The sequence below is a fragment of the Arachis stenosperma genome, chromosome 3, assembly GCF_014773155.1.
Source record: "Arachis stenosperma cultivar V10309 chromosome 3, arast.V10309.gnm1.PFL2, whole genome shotgun sequence".
NCBI classification, from domain to species: Eukaryota; Viridiplantae; Streptophyta; class Magnoliopsida; order Fabales; family Fabaceae; genus Arachis; species Arachis stenosperma.
Genome location: NC_080379.1, coordinates 69,908,204 through 69,924,106, shown reverse-complemented (window position 1 = coordinate 69,924,106; position 15,903 = coordinate 69,908,204). Strand labels below are relative to the sequence as shown.

At 38.1% G+C, this 15,903-nt stretch overlaps 1 non-coding gene across 1 annotated transcript; it reads right to left on the bottom strand.

Annotated features, from left to right (window-relative positions):
* Positions 1 to 1,366: 1,366 nt before the first annotated feature.
* On the bottom strand, positions 1,367 to 1,470 carry LOC130970905 (small nucleolar RNA R71). The gene has a single exon (XR_009082151.1). It is a non-coding gene; the product is annotated as a small nucleolar RNA R71 (small nucleolar RNA).
* Between the last annotated feature and the right edge of the window lie 14,433 nt (positions 1,471 to 15,903).

The window sequence follows — 15,903 nt, the reverse complement described above, 5'->3', positions numbered from 1 at the left end:
TCTTTCCACATTAAATTCAAAAATAAAAAATATCTTTCCTCATTTTACTCATAAATTTTGAAATCTTTGGGTTGACTTAGTCAAAATTTTTTAAAATAAGTTGTTTCTTGTTAGTCAAGTCAAGATTTCAATTTTAAAAATCTTATCTTTTCAAAACTTTTTCAAAAACCAAATCTTTTTCATTTTTGTTTTGTATTTTCGAAAATTTTTTTAAATTTATTTTCAAAATCTTTTTCTTAATTTTATTTCATAATTTTCAAAAACTTTACTAACAATTAATGTGATTGATTCAAAAATTTAAAGTTTGTTACTTTCTTGTTAAGAAAGGTTCAATCTTTAAATTCTAGAATCATATCTTTTAGTTTCTTGTTAGTCAAGTAATTCATTTTAATTTTAAAAATCAAGCCTTTTTAATTTCCTTTTCAAATCTTTTTCAAAACAAATCTCAATCATATCTTTTCAATCATATCTTTTTTCAAAATCAAATTCAAAAATCTTTTCTAACTCCTTATCTTTTCAAAATTGATTTTCAAATCTTTTTCAACTAACTAATTGACTTTTAGTTTGTTTTACTATTTCTTATCTTTTTCAAAACCAACTAACTACTTTCCTCTCTCTAATTTTCAAAAATCACATCCCTCTTTTCTTCTTCTATTTATTTATTTATCTACTAACACTTCTCTTCTACTCAAAATTCGAACTCTCTTCTCCCCTCTATCTGTGTTCGGATTTTCTTCTTATTTTCTTCTACTCATATAAAGGAATCTCTTTACTGTGGTAAAGAGGATCCCTAATTATTATTTTCTGTTCTCTTATTTTTCATATGAGCAGGAGCAAGGACAAGAACATTCTTGTTGAAGCAGATCCTGAACCTAAAAGGACTCTGAAGAAGAAACTAAGAGAAGCTAAAATACAACAATCCAGAGAAAATCTTACAGAAATTTTCGAAAAAGAAGAGGATATGGCAGCCGAAAATAATGATAACAACAATAATGCAAGAAGGATGCTTGGTGATTATACTACACCTACTTCCAATTTTTATGGAAGAAGCATCCCAATCTCTGCCATTGGAGCAAACAATTTCGAGCTGAAGCCTCAACTAGTTGCTCTAATGCAACAAAACTGCAAGTTTCATGGACTTCCATCAGAAGATCCGTATCAATTTTTAACTGAGTTCTTGCAGATCTGTGATACTGTTAAGACTAATGGAGTAGATCCTGAAGTCTACAGGCTCATGCTTTTCCCTTTTGCTGTAAGAGACAGAGTCAGAATATGATTGGACTCACAACCTAAAGATAGCCTGGACTCTTGGGATAAGCTGGTCACGGCCTTCTTGGCCAAGTTCTTTTCTCCTCAAAAGCTGAGCAAGCTAAGAGTGGATGTTCAGACCTTCAGGCAAAAAGATGGTGAATCCCTCTATGAAGCTTGGGAAAGATACAAGTATTTGACCAAAAAGTGTCCTTCTGGCATGCTTTTAGAGTGGACCATTTTGGATATATTCTATGATGGTCTATCTGAGTTCTCTAAGATGTCACTGGACCATTCAGCAGGTGGATCCATTCACCTAAAGAAAACGCCTGCAGAAGCTCAAGAACTCATTGACATGGTTGCAAATAACCAATTCATGTACACCTCTGAGAGGAATCCTGTGAGTAATGGGACGCCTCAGAAGAAGGGAGTTCTTGAAATTGATACTCTGAATGCCATACTGGCCCAGAACAAAATATTGACCAAACAAGTCAATATGATATCTCAGAGTCTGAATGGATTGCAAAATGCATCCAACAGTACTAAAGAAGCATCTTCTGAAGAAGAAGCTTATGATCTTGAGAACCATGCAATGGCAGAGGTGAATTACATGGGTGAACCCTATGAAAACACCTATAATCCCTCATGGAGAAATCATCCAAATTTCTCATGGAAGGATCAACAAAAGCCTCAACAAGGCTTTAATAATGGTGGAAGAAACATGTTTAGCAATAGCAAGCCTTTTCCATCATCTTCTCAGCAACAGACAAAGAATTCTGAATAGAGCCCCTCTAGCTTAGCAAATATAGTCTCTGATCTATCTATGGCTACTTTAAGTTTCATGAATGAAACAAGGTCCTCCATTAGAAACTTGGAGGCACAAGTGGGTCAGCTGAGTAAGAAAATCACTGAAACTCCTCTTAGTACTCTCCCAAGCAATATAGAAGAGAATCCAAAAAGAGAGTGCAAGGCCATTGATATAATCAAAATGGCCGAATCCAAAGAGGAAGGGGAGGACGTAAATCCCAATGAGGAAGACCTCATGGGACATCCCCCAGACAGAAAGGAGTTCCCTATTGAGGACCTAAAGGAATCTGAGGCTCATATAGAGACCATAGAGATTCCATTAAACTTCTTTCTGCCATTCATGAGCTCTGAGAACTATTCTTCCTCTGAAGAGGATGAAGATGTAACTGAAGAGCAAGTTGCTCAATATTTAGGAGCCATCATGAAGCTGAATGCCAAGTTGTTTAGTAATGAGACTTGGGAAGATGAACCTCCCTTGCTCATTAGTGAACTAAATACATGGGTTCAGCGAACTTTACCTCAAAAGAAACAAGATCCTGGTAAATTCTTAATACCCTATACCATAGGCACCATGATCTTTGAGAAGGCTCTATGTGACCTCGGGTCAGGTATAAATCTTATGCCACTCTCTGTAATGGAGAAACTGGGGATCTTTGAGGTACAAGCTGCAAGAATCTCATTAGAGATGGTAGACAAGTTAATAAAATAAGCTTATGGATTGGTAGAGGACGTGTTAGTGAAGGTTAAAGGCCTTTACATCCCTGCTGATTTCATAATCCTAGACACTGGGAAGGATGAGGATGAATGCATCATCCTTGGAAGACCCTTCCTAGTCACAGCAGGAGTTGTGATTGATGTTGAGAGAGGAGAGCTAGTCCTTCAATTGAATGGGGACTACCTTGTGTTTAAAGCTCAAGGATCCTCCTCTGCAACCATGGAGAGGAAGCATGAAAAGCTTCTCTCAAAACAGAGTCAAACAAAGCCCCCACAATAAAATTCTAAGTTTGGTGTTGGGAGGCCACAACCAAACTCTAAGTTTGGTGTTAAACCCCCACATTCAAACTCTAAGTTTGGTGTTGGGCGGTCCCAACAATGCTCTGAACATCTGTAAAGCTCCATGAGAGCTCACTGTCAAGCTATTGACATTAAAGAAGTGCTTATTGGGAGGCAACCCAATTTTTATTTATCTATATTTCTATCGTTCTTTTATGTTTTATTAAGTTTATGATCATGTGGAGTCACAAAAAATTGCAAAAATTAAAAATAGAATCAAAAATAGCAGAAGAAAAAGCACACCCTGGAGGAAGAGCTGTCTGGCATTTAAACGCCATAAACAAGCTTCTGTCTGGCGTTTAACGCCAGAAACAAGCACCAAGCTGGCTTTTAACGCCAGAAACAAGCATCAGGCTGGCGTTAAATGCCAGAAACAGGCTACATTTGGGTGTTTAACACCAGAAACAATCATCAGTCTGGCGTTAAACGCCAGAATTGCATACAGAGGGTGTTTTACATGCCTAAAAGGTGTAGGGATGAGAAATCCTTGACACCTCAAGATCTGTGGACCCCACAGGATCACCTCAGGATCTGTGGACCCCACAAGATCCCCACCTACCCCACTTCTCTCTTCTTCACACAATCCAATAACACTATACCCTTCACCCTTCACCAATCACCTCAATCTCTCTTCCCCATTACCCCTTCACCAATCACATCCATCCACTCTTCCCCATAAATCCCACCTACCTTCAAATTCAAAATCTCTTTACCACCCAAACCCACCCTAAATGACAGAACCCAAACCCCTCTCCCTCCACTATATAAACCCCTCCATCCTTCTTCATTTTCACAGAACACAACCCTCTCTTCTCCCCCTTGGCCGAAACCCTCACCTCTCTCACTCTCTTCCATATCTTCTTCTTCTTCTTCTTCTTCTTCTTCTTCTTCTTCTTCTTCTTCTTCTATTCTTTCTTCTTTTGCTCGAGGGCGAGCAACATTCTAAGTTTGGTGTGGTAAAAGCATAGCTTTTTTGTTTTTCCATAACCATTGATGGCACCTAAGGCCAGAGAAACCTCAAGAAAGAGGAAAGGGAAGGCAATTGCTTCCACCTCTGAGTCATGGGAGATGGAGAGATTTATCTCAATAGTCCATCAAGACCACTTCTATGAAGTTGTGGCCAAGAAAAAGGTGATCCCTCAGGTCCCTTTTAAGCTCAAAAGGGCGAATATCCAGAGATCTGACAAGAGATTAGAAGAAGAGGATAGGAAGTTCTCTCCAATCCCATTCAACAAGTCAAAATCTTAATGGTTCAAGAGTTCTATGCAAATGCATGGATCACTAGGAACCATGATCAAAGCATAAACCCAAACCCAAGGAATTGGCTTACAATGGTTTGGGGGAAATGCTTAGATTTCAGTCCAAAGAACGTAAGGTTGGCGTTCAACTTGCCTATGATGCAAGAAGACGCACGCCCCTACACTAGAAGGGTCAACTTTGATCAAAGGTTGGACAAGTTCTCATGGACATATGTGTGGAAGGAGTTCAATGGAAAAGAGACTCAAAAGGCAAGCCAGTTCAATTGAGAAGACTGGACCTTAAGCCTGTGGCTAAAGGATGGTTGGAGTTCATCCAACGCTCCATCATCCCCACTAGCAACTGATCCAAAGTAACTGTGGATCGGGCCATCATGATCCATAGCCTCATGATTAGAGAGGAAGTAGAAGTTCATGAAGTCATCTCTCTAGAAGTCTACAAAGTAGCCGAAAAGTCCTCCACCTTGGCAAGGCTAGCTTTTCTTCATCTCATTTGCCATCTATGCAACTTAGCTGGAGTTGTCATAGAAGGAGACATCCTCATTGAAGAGGATAAGCCCATCACTAAAAAGAGGATGGAGCAAACAAGAGAGCCCATTCATGGATCTCAAGAGACGCATGAGGAAGCTCATCATCAAGAAATCCCTGAGATGCCTCAAAGGATGCATTTTCCTCCAAACAACTGTTGGGAATAATTCAACATTTCTCTAGAAGGATTGAGTCATAACATGAACCAATTAAGGGTGAAACACCAAGAACACTCCATCATTTTCAATGAGATTAGAGAAGATCAAAGAGCGATGAGGGAGGAGCAACAAAGGCAAGGAAGAGACATAGAGGAGCTCAAGAACACCATTGGTCCTTCAAGAAGAAGGTGCCATGCTCACTAAGGTGGACTCATTCCTTAACTTCCTTGTTCTTATCTCTCTGTTTTTCAGTTTTATGCTATATGTTTGTCTATGTTTTGAGTCTTTACTACATGATCATTAGTATTAAGTAACTATGTCTTGAGGCTATGAATAATTCCATGAATCCTTCACCTTTCTTAAATGAAAAAATGTTTTTAATACAAAAGAACAAGAAGTACATGAGTTTCGAATTCATCCTTGAAATTAGTTTAATTATATTGATGTGGTGACAATACCTTTTGTTTTTTGAATGAATGCTTAAACAGTGCATATTTTTGATCTTGTTGTTTATGAATGTTAAAATTGTTGGCTCTTGAAAGAATGATGAACAAAGAGAAATGTTATTGATAATCTGAAAAATCATGAAATTGATTCTTGAAGCAAGAAAAAGTAGTGAAAAAGAAGAAGCTTGCGGAAAAAAAAAAGAGAAAGAAAGAGAAAAAAAGCAAGCAGAAAAAGCCAATAGCCCTTAAAACCAAAAGGCAAGGGTAAAAGGATCCAAGGCTTTGAGCATCAATGGATAGAAGGGCCCAAGGAAATAAAATCCACGCCTAAGCTGCTAAATCAAGTTGTCCCTAACCATGTGCTTGTGTCATGAAGATCCAAGTGAAAAGCTTGAGACTGAGTGGTTAAATTCGTGATCCAAAGCAAAAATAGTGTGCTTAAGAGCTCTGGACACCTCTAACTGGGGACTTTAGAAAAGCTGAGTCACAATCTGAAAAGGTTCACCCAGTCATGTGTCTGTGGCATTTATGTATCCGGTGATAATATTGGAAAACAAAGTGCTTAGGGCCACGACCAAGACTCATAAAAGTAGCTGTGTTCAAGAATCAACATACTTAACTAGGAGAATCAATAACACTATCTGAACTCTGAGTTCCTATGGATGCCAATCATTCTAAACTTCTAAGGATAAAGTGAGATGCCAAAACTGTTCAGAAGCAAAAAACTACAAGTCCCGCTCATCTAATTAGAACTAATATTCATTGATATTTTGGATTTATAGTATATTCTCTTCTTTTTATCCTATTTGATTTTCAGTTGCTTGGGGACAAGCAATGATGCCAGGGCATCTAGACCAGTTTCACTGACATTTTCTTTACTGTTTTAGGGTAGTTTCATGCATTTTCTTAGTGAATAAGGCAAGTTTTGGATGAAATTACACTTACACCTTGATTCAAGCAACTTTTGTGAACTTTGCATAATTTCATGAGTATTTTGCTAGAATTGCATGATAAATTGATGATGCATAATCTCATGACTTTGGCTAGAGCTTTGATGCATTTTAATTGCTTATTTTTAGGGCAAAGGAAGCAAGGAAGAACCACGTTAGTATTCACGTTAACCTAGTTAACGTGAACACTAACGTGGAATGGTAAAGCTTGCAATGTTAATGAGAAAAGTGATCAACAATAACGCCTGCGAAGCCATCCAAAGCTCATGTTACTTGCCACGTTAACTAAGTTAGCGTGGTAGTTAACGTAGAAGAAAAAGGAACTCCAACGTTAAGAGAAAACGTGAACACCAATAACGTTTTCCTCCAACGTTAGTGGTAAAAGTGAACACCACTAACGTTGGAGAACTTGGCAATGATCCACGTTAAGAGTCACGTGAACTTAGTTAACGTGAACTCTAACGTGGAAGAGGAAAACAAAAGCCAACGTTAGTGACACTCACTTTTGTCACTAACATTGGACCAACTAGCATTGCCTACCTTAACTTTCATGTTAAGACCATTAACGTGAAAGTTAACGTGGAGTTGAGATCAAGGAGCCAACGTTAGTGACACTCACTTTTGTCACTAATGTTGGGAGATGGCATCACTACTACGTTAAGAGCCACGTTAACTATGAGATCTAACGTAGAGAATTGGGGCATTTGGAGCGTTAGTGACAAAGGTGAGTGTCACTAACGCTCTCGAAGGTGAAACACACCTACGTTAAGAGTCACGTTAGCCACACTAACGTGAACTCTAACGTAGGAACAAAGGGCATCAAGAAACGTTAATAGAAAAAGTGATTCCCATTAACGTTTGCGAAGGGGTATAAGCCAACGTTATTGGGAAAAGTGAGTCCCAATAACGTTGGCCAAAAATTGAAAAGGCAACGTTAATGGTCACGTTAAGACCACTAACGTTAAAGTTAACGTGGGTATATAAGGTTGGAACGTTAGTGGAAAAAGTGAATGCCACTAATGTTCTCAACGTTAATCTCACTAAATACCTAAGCCTAATTCATATTTCTCTGCAAGCTGGGCCCACTAAAGATGAGAACTGCTTCAACTCAAGATCCAAAGCCCACATCCAAGACTTGAAGAACTCACTAGAAGATCAAGAGGAGTAGTATATATAGGAGTAGTTTTGAACTATAGAAAGGCTTGGCACATTTGGGAACTATTCTCTATAGATTTACTTTTCTGCACTTTTAGCATGGATTCTTCTTTTCTGCCATTTTTCATTTCTAGAGCTATGAACAACTAAACCCCTTTCATTGGGTTAGGGAGCTCTGTTGTAATTTGATGGATCAATTATAGTTTTCATTTTCTTCTTCTTTCTTTTCTCTTGATCTTACTAGAAAGCTTTCGATCTTAATTCAATTGGTTAGTTGTCTTGGAAAAGAAACTCTCCATAATTGGATCTCCTTTGAGCCTTGGAAAAGGGATGAGGAGATCATGCTAGAAATGCTTTCTCATGTTGGACCAAATTGGGGTCTGGGCGGATATAGTGACATGTAATCCTCCCAACACTTTGATTTGGAAATACATGTGGTATAATCAATGACCACACTTCATCTCTTCCCATGAGCAATTAAATCAAGGAATTGGGCAATTGTTCAAGCTTAGAGAGATTGGATTGCCAATGAATTGGGATCCAATCACTTAAGATTACCAAAGAGATCAATGAATGCATTGATTGAGGAAGAGATGAGAATGAACTTGATTCGGAGAATGCAACATCTCCTGAACCCAATGATTACCCCATTTCTGATCTTACCCATTCTCTTTACTTTCTGCCATTTATTTTCATGCTCATTACCCCAAATCCCCATTTAAGATTATGCACTTTAATTTCTGTCATTTACTTTCCAGTCATTTAAATTTCTGCAAGTTCTCAATCTAAATTCTGTTTAGCTCAACTAGCATATTCTTCAAACTAAAGTTGCTTGACCAATCAATCCTTGTGGGATTTGACCTCACTCTATTGTGAGTTTTACTTGACGACAATTCGGTATACTTGCCGAAGGGAAATTTGTTGAGAGACAAGTTTTCATGCATCAAGCAACAATTTAAGTTTGGTGTTGTGATGAGCGGATAATTTATATGCTTTTTGGCATTATTTTTAGGTAGTTTTTAGTAGGATCTAGCTACTTTTAGGGATATTTTTATTAGTTTTTATGCAAAATTCATATCTCTGGACTTTACTATGAGTTTGTGTGTTTTTCTGGGATTTCAGGTATTTTCTGGCTGAAATTGAGGGACCTGAGCAAAAATCTGATAGGAGGCTGAAAAAGGACTACAGATGCTATTGGATTCTGACCTCCCTGCACTCGAAATGGATTTTCTAGAGCCACAAAATTCCAAATGGCGCTCTCTCAATTGCGTTGGAAAGTATACATCTAGGGCTTTTCAGCAATGTATAATAGTTCATACTTTGTTCGAGTTTAGATGACGCAAACTGGCATTCAACGCCAGTTCCATGCTACATTCTGGAGTAAAACGCCAGAAACACGTCACAAACCAAAGTTAAATGCCAAAAACACGTTACAACTTGGCGTTTAACCCCAAGAGAAGCCTTTGTACGTGTAAAACTCAAGCTCAGCCCAAGCACACACCAAAGTTAGCCCCGGAAGTGGATTTCTGCACTTAGACTTATTTCTGTAAACCCAAGTAACTAGTTTAGTATAAATAGGACTTTTTACTATTGTATTTTCATCTTTGGATGTTTAGTCTTTAGACCGGAGTCTTGGTTATACTGGTTCCCTTTCTGGTGCCGGAACCAATCAACATCTTTATCACTTATGTATTTTCAACCGTGGAGTTTCTACACACCATAGATTAAGGTGTGGAGCTCTGCTGTACCTCGAGTATTAATGCAATTACTACTGTTTTCTATTCAATTCATGCTTATTCTTATTCTAAGATATCCATTCGCACCCAAGAACCTGATGAATGTGATGATTATGTGACGCTCATCACCATTCTCACTTATGAATGTGTGCCTGACAACCACTTTCGTTCTACATGCAAATAAGCTTGAATGAATATCTCTTGGATTCCTTAATCAGAATCTTTGTGGTACAAGCTAGAATCCATTGGCAGCATTCTTGAGAATCCGGAAAGTCTAAACCTTGTCTGTGGTATTCCGAGTAGGATTCAGGGATTGAATGACTGTGACGAGCTTCAAACTCACGACTGTAAGGCGTGGTAACAACGCAAAAGGATAGTAAATCCTATTCTTACATGATCGAGAACCGACAGATGATTAGCCATGCGGTGACAGCGCACCTGGACCATTTTCACTGAGAGGACGGATGGTAGCCATTGACAACGGTGATCCCCCAACATACAGCTTTCCATGGAAAGGAGTAAGAATGATTGGATGAAAACAGTAGGAAAGCAGAGATTCAGAAGGAACACAATATCTTCATGCGCTTATCTGAAATTCCCACCAATGAATTACATAAGTATCTCTATCTTTATTTTATGCTTTATTTATCTTTATATTCGAAAACCATTATAACCATTAGAATCCGCCTGATTGAGATTTACAAGATGACCATAGCTTGCTTCATACAACAATCTTCGTGGGATCGACCCTTACTCACGTAAGGTTTATTACTTGGACGACCCAGTGTACTTGCTGGTTAGTTATGCGAAGTTGTGAAAAAGAGTGATATTACAATTGTGCGTACCAAGTTGTTGGCGCCATTGAGATCACAATTTCGTGCACCACGTGTCCTAACACCTTCCTCTGGTTGCGAAAATATGAGTGAGAAGTCCAGCTTCAACTCTCACATCCGAACGTAGGCGGGAGACTGCCACAGCCCCTACGACGGAGAACAATGCATATCGTAATTACATATTCAATCTTAGAGGCCACTCCTTTAAACACACTTGCACTCATTCTCATCACAACCATCATCAAGTCATAATTTCCATTCCAAACTCTTTAGTTCATCAGTCTCTCAATTTTGTTATTAGCAATCTCCTTATTCACCACTCTTCCTTCCCTCTCAACCAATTCATCCTTCCTAAACCCGAAGCCTAAACCTCCGTTTGTTAAATTTTTAGAGTAAAACCCAAATTAAACCTCCTAAGACCTTTCCCATATTCCAACATCCAAAATTGAGCCCAACAGTCTTAAAATGGTGCTATAGAAGCTTACAACCTTGTTGGGAAGGTGAAATAGTTGAAAACAAAGTTTAAATTTGTGAAACAGGGCGTGTGCATACACACAGGGGTGTGCACGCGCACGCCTAGGGAGATTTTTAAAGTGTGCGTACGCATAGGGGTATGCATACACACAGGTACTAAAATTTGTAAGACTATTCACTCGCACAAGCTGCGCGAGCGCCCCCAACAGACGACCCTTCCCGACTTGTGCGTGCGCACAGGGCTGTGCGTACGCACAGGTTGTAATCCTTCATTGATGTGCACGCGCACAAGCTGTGCTAACGCTGCAGGCAGAGAACCTTTTCCTGCCTGTGCATACGCACAGGTCTGTGCATCCGCACAGAATAAGATTTTTGCAGGGTTGTACATGCGCCCCAGGCTTTAAAAGATTTTTGCAGGGTTGTACGCACATATTAGAAATTCTGAAATTCTGCAACTTTGCAGAATTTCAGATTTTCAACACCAACTTTGAATGATCATAACTCCCTCTACAAAATTTCAAATTTTACAAACTTTATATCGATTTAAAGGGTTTTCAATTTCAATAAGATTGAAAACCGAGGCAAAAGTTATGATTAGACAAAGATGACCAAAAACCCACTCTTACCAAAAGTCTAAAAACCTCAACATTACTAACATTCCCAACTAAAACCAACCAAACCACTTCAAACTCCAATTTCTATCATAATCTACCCTTTATAGCATATTGTACCATTCCCAACCACCAAACCTCAATTATGTGCTACCAAAATCAATTCTCTACCAACACTTTTCTCAATCCTAATTCAATCATTATCAAACATCAAAATCAACCCCATTTCATTCCAATTTCAATCTCTCACACCATCCTTACCAATTTCAACATCATGATCTATTAACATATTCCAAATTCACCAACTCATCATAATCCTCTCATTATCAAAAATCTCACACTCACCTTCAATATACCAACAACATCACTAACCACTCATCAATCATCAACATATCAACAACAATAAATCACATATCCAACATCAAATATCATAATCCTTGAATACCAACAATCATTACCAATTTCACATACTCCTCATCTCAAAACCCCATATCCTCATCATCTTCTTACAAGTTATCCACACACATCAAAATCGCATACAATCATTCATCCTCAATATATCAATATAATTATCATACATCAACATTCAACACCTCAACAACCATTATAATTCATTTCTATCCTACGGGTCACTAGCCTAAGAGTCCATGAATATTATATACTACATAGAGGAAACTGAAACCATACCTTGGCCGATTCCTAATATGAACCAAAACCCCAAAGAGAACAAGATGAGCTTCCAACCACAAGCAAGCTTCCACTATGACTCCAACAAGCACCAACAAACTCCCAAAAGCTTCCAAACTCACAACAAACAAGCTATATACACACCAAACATCACTAATCAAACTAGGGCTCAACATAAACATAATCTCACAAAGGTTTCAAGAGCTCTTACCTTGTCCAACAGTTTTGGAAGCCAAAACCACCAACAATCAAGTGCTAGAGTGTACCTAAAATACCCAAGACACAAGATTTCACTCAAAACCAAACCCTAAAACTCGAAATTCTCAAAGGCACGACAACTGAGCAGAGAAACTCGAGAAACTTACCACAACGCTTAGATAGAAAGGATGGGATTGGCAAGAGCATCGCGTAGCCGCTGACGACACACGAATCGGAGCACCGTAGCTCAAGATATCGCGAATTGAATGGAGGAGTGAATAGTGCTCTTCTCTCTTCTCTTCTCCTCCTTGCAGCTGGTGTGTGTGTGTTTATGGGTGAAGGGTTCATTAATGAACCCTTATATATGTTGGACTTGGGCTGAACTTGGGCCCGGTCTAACCCGTTAGCATTTTTAGCCCGTTCGGCCCATCTTTGGGCCAAACCTTTAACACTAACGCCCGGTTTTTCATCTCTAATATTTTTCTAAGGTTTTCAGCTGTTTTCACTGCTTCTCATGCAGCACCGAACAGACTTTAACCAGTTCAATCGGATCAACTGTTGGTTTGCGGTTTTTCACGATTTTTTACAGAAAACAGATTTTCTGACTCGAAAGGACCTATTTAGTCCAAAAATCATATTTAAATCCCCAAATTCTCATCCTAACTCTCCGGAATTTAATGTGGGTATTTAACTAATTTTATCCATGAAAAATCCAGTTCTTATATGTAACAAATCCATTTTTTGAGTACACAAGATCTTTTTTGAAAGTACTAATTTCTCTGGAAGATCAGTAAGGGGAGAACCACTACTATATCATCAAGCATCTCAATCCTTATTGTCATTATATTATCTTTAACTCAGGACCTTGGTGGAGATAAGCCCGACAACGCAATTGAGAAGAACCTAGTTTTGAACCGTATCGGTTAGGAGTTTTGATTCTGTTTTTCGTAGATAGTCTCAATTTGACGAACCGAACTTGATTTATGAGAGAAGAGAGATAAAAGTATAATATCATCATTATATGAGTAATAGAAGCTTCTTGAATGATATTTGACGATTGGTTTTTTGTCGGTATAGAATTTATCAAGTGATCAATCGTAGTATAGTCTAAACCGACGCAAAATCCATCATCAAACAAATCTACAATCTATAATCGAGAGTATTAGTCCCGAGTCGTTCTTCCCTAGGAATGCTACAAGGATGCATGTTATTGGTTAAGTGGTCTTTTTGTGGCTTGAAGAGTGTGGCATAAAAGTGTGAATAAAAGAAAACAACAATCAATCAATATCAAAAGCCTTGGCCAAGGTTGAACATTGGAAGTTCCATCACTATAGCTTCATTCAATCGTGATAACAAAGGAGTGTTGCTTTACTTAGTTAACCCCTAATTATAGAGGAAAGTCAAGTAAAAGTAATTAACTCAAGTCACAAGTCCTAGTCTTACCCTAGGGAAGTCTAGCTTTAGTGCACTCTAAGTCAATTAGCAATCCTCAATTCTTAATCAACAATTGACATCCATTATTCAAGTGTCTCCAATGACTCAACCATTAGGCCAAGTGAGAGAATACTACTCCATATCTAAAGTTGGCATTTTCTCAAACACTTGGAGAGCAAGAATGAAAGACATAGTAAAATGAAGAGAAAAGAATTAGAATCAAAGCAATTCAACACAAGAGATTAACAACAATCAACAATGAACAACAATAAAAATGAAATCTTCAATGAATCAATAGAATCCAAAACAACAAAGTTAAACCTAAGATCTACAAGAATTGAACAATTACAAAACACTAATGGAGATGAGAGAAGATGATCTACAACATGAACAAAGTAACTTGAGTGTTGTAATAGATCTCACCAAGGAATGGTTGAGAATTGAGAGGATGAAGATGAATCCTAGAGAGAAGTTGGAGTTTCTCTCTCTACAAAATGCAACTAACTAAAAATATCTATCTAATGATCTAAAATTAGTCTATGGGTGTGAATGTGTGAAAATGTGTTGTATGTGTGTCAATCCCCTTCAATCTTTAGCCCTTATATGCATTTTGGCGCCAAAGTTGGTTGCTAAAACCTTCCAAAATCGCCAGACACGTGTTGTAATAAAAGAATCACGTGCGGGCTTCGACGCGTGCGCGCATAGTGCGCGTGCGCGTCCCTTGCCAATTCTGCGATGTGCGCGCGAGCGCCTTGTGCGCGTACGCGTGCTTGGCCGAGATCAACTCTTTGGCTTTTTGTGCTTCTCTCCACTTGCATGCTTCCTTCCTTGCTTCCTTTGATCCATGCCTAGCCTATTTCAATCCTGGAATTACTAGCAAACACATCAAGGCATCTTATGGAATCAAAGAGAAATTAGAATTCATCAAGATAAGGCTTAAAAAGCATGTTTTTACACTTAGGCACAAATATGGGAGAGATAACAAAACCATGCTAATTCCTAGGCTAAATGTGACAAAAGGTTATCAAAATACTCCAAATTCAATACAAGACAAATCCTCAAATTGGGGTTTGTCAATATTATAGGATTACATGGTCTATTTTAGTTAAAAACAGGAAATCGGTTTAACCAGGTTCACAGTTTACTGGTGCAGCTTAGCACCAGCACTCTCTGAAGACTTTAGCAATGATAAGGCCTCATTATACATGCTTCATTCTCATAATAAATATGTTACTGGTGTCATTTATGCTAGTAGCTCAGAAAATAATTTTTAGAGATGTTTTTACAAGTGTTCCGATACATCTAGTTTTAGTAGTTATACACCTGAGATATTTTAATATTATTTTAACCCACCTCCAAGCCAACCAATCAAAACTCACCCTACACCCCCAAAACCTCCAAGGCTGTCTCATTTCTTTATTTTGGCCGAAAATAACAAGAGAGAAAATAGAGAAACCTTCATGAACACTTAATCTTCAAAGCTTGATTTCTTATAAACTAAAACTCAAATCAAAATTCCCATTTCACTAAAATGATCCTCTCTTATTCCTCTACATAACCATATAACATATCAAGGCTGAAAATAAGGTGAGATGGCTGTCTCCCTCCCTCTTCAATTCAGTTTTCAAGGAAAACCATGCAAAACATGTGTTTTCTTGATGTTCTTTCTTAGGAATCATGCTTAACTTGACTTGAGGGCCAAGAAACGTTAATTTCCAGCAACTATAAGGTGAGAAATACCTTCCAAACATGCTGAGTGAGATTTGGTTATTTGAGAGTTTTTGGATTTAAAGTTGTTCTTGATGTGATTTAGGAGGAAAAAGTGCTTAAGGACCACCTAAGGACATAGCCAAATTAGGAGCAGCAAAACCAGGTAGGGTTTGACGAAATTAATCTTGATTGATTGTGTTTAAGTTGTGTAATTATGATATGGTTTGGCTGTGCTTGAAATTGATGGTTTATATGAGTGATTCTTGTTGAAATTTTGGTGAAAATTTGATGAAATTTGATGATATTCAAGCTATGAATGCATGTTCTTGTGGCTGCTAGAATTTCGAACCCTAACCTTTAAATTGGGATTCAATTTGTCTTAAAATCATGTAGAAAAGATGGGGTTTTAGTGGCTGAGAATTTATTATGAATTTTGGTAAAAATCGGTTGCTGAAAAGACTGAAAAACAGGTGAAAACAGAGAAAGAATCTGAAGAATTTACGAAGAACACGTAGAACACTTTGAGTGTGGTGAAGAACAATGAAGAATACCTTTTTGATCCATAAAAGGGAAAGGAAGTAAATATTTTGGTGTTTGGGGGGTTATTTTGTAATTTCTA